We start from the raw sequence: 6,037 nt of genomic DNA, 5'->3' as shown, positions 1-6,037 counted from the left end.
AAAATAAAGTACTAATCTAGCATGATGGCTTGGCAGGATTGTTAGAGCAATAGACAAAATACTTTGTTGTATTCGTTTCAGGGTCCTTGGATTCTGAATGCCCAGGTAGGTGTAGTGAACTTGTCTGTATCTAGCTGAAAAGATGGTGTCTAAAATAGCAGGATGAAAGCTGTATGAAACCACTTTTGTGTTTTTCCACAAAAATTCCACAAGTTTTTAATTCTTGTCAATGAATTACCAGGGGTCATTTGTTGACCTAATGGTGTATATTCTCCCAAGTCCAATAAAGAATGGGTCAACCAATCAAAGAATAATTTAAGAAATTTAAGATACTTATAAAATACTGAATCTGGTGAAAATCTGCATGTTATGAATGAAACAAAAAAAAAAAGAGTTTGTAGAAAGTCAAGTAATTCAGTTGTAATGAGTAAAAATTCTAACTTTTTGTACCCCTACTTTTCAACAAAGAGTAGAATAGGGATCAGCATCTTTTTTGTAATGACCCTTTTTTTAATTCTTTCACATATTCCCATGGCCCACATGCATATATATAGCATATATTTTCTACTCTAGGCACAAAGCCTGAAATTTTGGGGGAGGGGTTCAGTCAATTAGATCTACCCCAGTACGCAACTGGTACTTAAATTATCAACCCTGAAAGGATGAAAGGCAAAGTCGACCTCAGCGGAATTTGAACTCAGAACATAAAGTCAGACAAAATACTGCTAAGCATTTCGCCCAGCGCTCTAACGTTTCTGCCAGCTTGCCACCTTTTAAAAAATATTCTTTTCCACTCCAAGCACAAGGCCCGAAATTTTTTTTTGGTGGGGAGGGGGGTCAGTCAATTAGATTGACTCCAGTACGCGACTGGTACTTAATTTATTGACCACAAAAGGATGAAAGGCAAAGTTGACATCAGCGGAATTTGAACTCAGAACATAAAGACAGACGAAATACTGCTAAGCATTTTGCCTGGTGTGCTAATGTTTCTGCCAGCTCACCGCCTTATATTATATCATATATTACATATAAAACAATCCCCACAGATACCCAACCCTCATTTCCATCACTAGTGGAGCAAATAATTTACAAATTTCACTTGTCATTCATCAATGGCTAGGGAGATTCATAAATGGGCTCTCAAGAAATTAGTTGAAAAACCATGTTGGTCTTGATATCAGAAAACTGTCCCAATCTAGCATGCAAATCTGACAAAAATTGCTTGTCTATGGACCGTAACAGTCTTTTGTCTCCTGGTTCAGTGACTTCATGTCACAGTACACCACTGCAGCATAGGCTGATAGAGTTCCCCTTGACTCATGCTCTACCCATTCTGGTGTGACCACAGGTTCGGTAATTTTTTTCCCCCAACACTGTTCTCTACATCACCAACCTCTTGGCATCACTTTTAACAATGCCCACTGTTTTGCAACTGATTGTAACACTCATTCCTCTACATCTTCAACCAACTGCTATACACATGCAACTTAAGCATCTTACACCAAACCTTCACTGACTCCATGAATAGAGATCTTGAAAATGCTCTCCAATTAGGGTATTGCTAATCTTGAGGCCTTCAGCTAAAAAGTGTAATCACCACATATACAAGAAAATATCATTACACTTCACTCTCCAAATCATAAACAGCACACAACTAGAATCCTCAAGGTTGTAACAAATGCAACACTTGGCCATCATTGAGGATCACTTCTGGTGAATACATATCATCATCATAACATAAATTGGATGACAAAGATTGGTCTTCTTGAGAATACCCAACAACTATAAAATTTCTACAAAGTGAGATGCACCATGAAGCAGTGTTCCCTCATCTGAGGCTGTGATATTGTTACATCTTTAGTCACATCCAAAGAAAAACCACACCAATGATTGGTGTCACTCTCCAACCTCTGACCCTCTCCTGCTTTTACTTTTGTCATAATAGTTGCTTCTGCTTCTCAGTGTTGGCTATTCTTACTTCATCCTCTACTTAGCCCCCCCCTCCCCAACTCATTCATGTCTTCTCCTCTCATCAGATACAATGTGTCCACCCTCACTGCATCCAATCTTTCTTCTGAACATACTTCTCTGGAATTTCTTTCCCACATAAGGTGACTTACAGTATTCAAGAGGAACATCAACCACATTTGTCCTACAAGCAATGGAGGGTGGGGATGGGCTTTAAAAACCATGAATAAAGTCCCTTATTCCAGCACAAACCAATAAAAACATTAAAAAGCTACTTCTTAGAACCTTTACAGTTGAATGCAAACAATGCATGCATAATATACATAAACATCTTTCAAGCATTTGTGTTGTTGTTCACATAAACAGACAATCTCTGGTCATCCTCTCATAAATGCCACTTTTCTATTATTGTTGTTGTTGCTGTTATTATATAAAAGCAGCATTTCATCCATCTTTACAATCTGAGTTCAAATGCTGCCAAAGTCAACAAAATACTGGAAGAAATGTTTAGAAACATTTCTTCCAGCTCTTTACATTCGGAGTTCAAATTCTTCTGGTGACTTCACGTTTCATTCTCTCAAGGCTGATAAGATAAAGTACCAGTCAAGTATAGGGGTTAGAATTATCAACAAAGTCCTCTCCCTAAAAGTGATCTTCTTGTACCAAATTTTGAAACCATTATTGTATTACAACTTAGTATGATGAGGACGGGCAGTATGCATGCCATTATTTTCAAGGTTTTTGAGATTATTAATTGGAACGGAGGAAGTTATCCTTAAACTGGGCACCTAATCTCAATGCAACAGACTGAACCCTTCTAAAGGTACCAATGGGCCAAATGGTATTAGTAATCAGAGTGACATAACGTCTATTACCAAAAAAAAAAAAAAAAAATCTGCGACAGGCTTCTACACAGTTTCCATCTACCAAATTTTACTTACATGACTAACCGAGCCAAGTCTATAGTAAAAATATTTTACCAGGATGCTGTGAAGTGAAATTGAACCTAAAACCTCATAGTTGAATCTATCAGCAACTTTCATGTGAGAATCTAATGCCTTTATCAACTAGACCAACTATCAGCTGGAAATATTTTATTTTCTTCATGTCTTATATTTTATTAATTTTGATAATTTTCATGTTTTGTATTTTTATTAATTTTATTCCTTTTAATGATCTTGTAGCTTTTTATTGTTTAGCTCTGTGTCCAAGTAAGCTTTGATCTCATAGACCTATGATGAAAGATGATTTAACCATGACTAGCCTAAATTTTGTTTCAGACTTAGTGTTTCTAGGATCACATTATCCAATGTGTCCTTCTTTCACAAGACAGAGCATGTGATTTGTGAAAGATTCTGGCTGCTATTTCTAACAGGCTGAGTGACTGCTCAGAGGCTTCCTCTTCCACTGCTTAATATTGTTTTGTTCTGTTGCTTTTCTCTTTACTAACTTATTTTCATCATACCTTGTCTTTCTCTGTCTTTCTGTCTCTCTCTCTCTTTTTCTCATACACAGACTTTCTCTCTCTGCCTCTTTCACTCTCTCTTTTTCTCACTTTCTCCCTATCTTTCTCTCACTCCATCAGAGTTCTTCGGAAACACAGATTGGAAACATTGGCTAAGCTAGGCGTTGCTGACCCTGAAATTGGCTCTTCAGCAACACTTCCAAGTTCCGAATCGTGTCGACACAGACCAAAAACCTTCCCTATGTCACAAACTCTCGGTCGAACTGGTGCAGGTACATATATGTTTTTTTCTTCTTTTTCTCTCTTTCTTTTCCTAAAAGAATTCAGGAGTAGCTCCATCATTATCACCACCACCATCATGAACATCATTATTCCATATATAGGATGCTAAATTCATGCCTCAGTTATCAAAATATCAGACAACATTGAAGAAGCAGCTTAGTGTAAGTGCATTGTGGGTAAAATGTGGGCACTGGTGGATACATGTGGAGACAGTTAGGGAACAGTGTGGGTCAAGTATATGTGAAATGTGTAGGTTAAGTACAGTGTGTGTACAGTATGGGAACATTATGAGTACAGTGGTTATAGTGAGAAGCTAGTGCCTGATGTCTCTCTTCCCACATGGCAACAGTAAAAGAGTGATGGAATCACTGACAAGACATCAAGTAGATAACGTCAACAGACCTGCTGACAAAGCCTCAGTCATGGAGCATTTTACATCGAAGACTCATTGACATGACTTCAACTGATAGCAAAAGATTCACTGACAGAACAGGAGCCATGTAAGTGTTAACATTAATAAACTTACTGACAGGATTTGAGCCACACCCATTGACAAAACTTCAGCCATGTAGCAATTAATAGTAATGGACTGAGTAATAGATCTTGAGCAATGTAGCCACCACTCAACAAGTGGTCATTTTTCTGCCTCATAATTAGTACTTATAATGTCTATATATTACTTATATTAAATATCTCAGCTATTAGATAGTTTTTAAAGGTGGTACTTGGAGTAGATAAAATTATAAATAATAGCATGTAGTATACTGGGTTAAAAATACCCTTCTATGGAAATCATCAAAGGCTGTGTATCAGGTTCAAACCCATATCTTCTATAAACATGGTAGATGTTCTTACCATTATACCAAAGCAACACTTCACTGGTAAGAGCAATACTTTGAAAATAGATGGAGAAAATCTAAAGTGTTGGAGTGGAATAATGGTTAGAATGTCTGCCTAGGTGCAGGTGTGGCTGTATGGTAAGAAGCTTCCTTCTCACCCATATGATTCTGGGTTCAGTCCCACTGCGTGGCACCTTGGGCAAGTGTCTTCTACTACAGCTTTGTGACAATCAAAAGCCTTGTGAGTAGATTTGGTAGATGGAAACTGAAAGAAGCCCATCATGTATATATAGATGTGTGTTTGTGTGTGTGTGCATATCTGTGTTTGTTCCCACCACCACCACCACCATTAACAACCTGTGTTGGACTGTTTATGTCCCCATAACTTAGAGGTTTGCCTGAAAGAGACTGATAGAATAATTACCAGGTTTTAATAAAGATAAGTCCTGGGATTGATTCATTCACCTAAAAGTTCTTCAAGGCGGTGCCCCAGCATGGCCACAGTCTAATGACTGAAACAGATAAAAGAAGGTAAAAGTAAAAGAATCAGGTTCTCAAATTTGGGTTTGAATCCCACAAAGGAGCCTTTGACTTTCTTTCCATTCAAGGGAATTTTTTAACCCAATATTCTATTTGCTGTTATTTATAACTATAACAACTTTAGTTTCCCTGTTAAAGATAATTTACTTCATATCTCTCGAAGCTTCTAAATTCATACAATCTCAGCTGTTAGTTTATAATCTGAACTAAATCTTTAATCCTGTCTTATTTCATATTGTTTATCAGGTTTGACAAAAGTACAGCGAAGGAGACATGCTCCACCACCCCCTCCACCTAGACGGGAATCACTGCTCTGTGAGAACAAAAGTGAACCGGGGACACCACTGACCCCACAAACACCAATTACGCCCTCGTCCACACCACAGACTCCAATCACACCTTATGCTCCTCCACCACCAGCTTCAAGCCCACCTGTTACTCTGCCGACCACTGCTGAAGTTGCTGAAACTGCTGATGGCAACATATTGGAGACGAAAAAAGCAGAAGAGCGAGAGGGAGGAGGAGGTGAAAGCACACCATCCAAAGGGACGTCTGGCTTCAGCAGAGAGGAAGATATGACAGCTGCTGTTGCACCAGCAACATCAATAACAGCAAGAACAACTTCACCTTCATCGTCATCGTTGTCATCGTCATCGTCGTCGTCGTCAACGACAACGATCAATTCACCGGCAGCCGCAGCAGCAACAGTGCAACCCACTTCACCAGTGGCACCTCCACCAGTGCCACCACTGGTACCAGCATTGCCACTGACAACAGCATCAACAACAACAACAGCAGCAGCAGCAACAACAACTGCAACAAGAACAGCAACCAAGACAACGCCACCTCCTCCACCACCTCCACTATTACCACCACCTCCTCCTCCACCACCACCTATGCCACTATCAACGACATCAACAACGCCTCCGCCAACACCACCCCC

The sequence above is a fragment of the Octopus bimaculoides genome, chromosome 20, assembly GCF_001194135.2.
Source record: "Octopus bimaculoides isolate UCB-OBI-ISO-001 chromosome 20, ASM119413v2, whole genome shotgun sequence".
In the NCBI taxonomy this organism is placed as follows: Eukaryota; Metazoa; Mollusca; class Cephalopoda; order Octopoda; family Octopodidae; genus Octopus; species Octopus bimaculoides.
Note: the sequence above shows the minus strand (reverse complement) of the source record.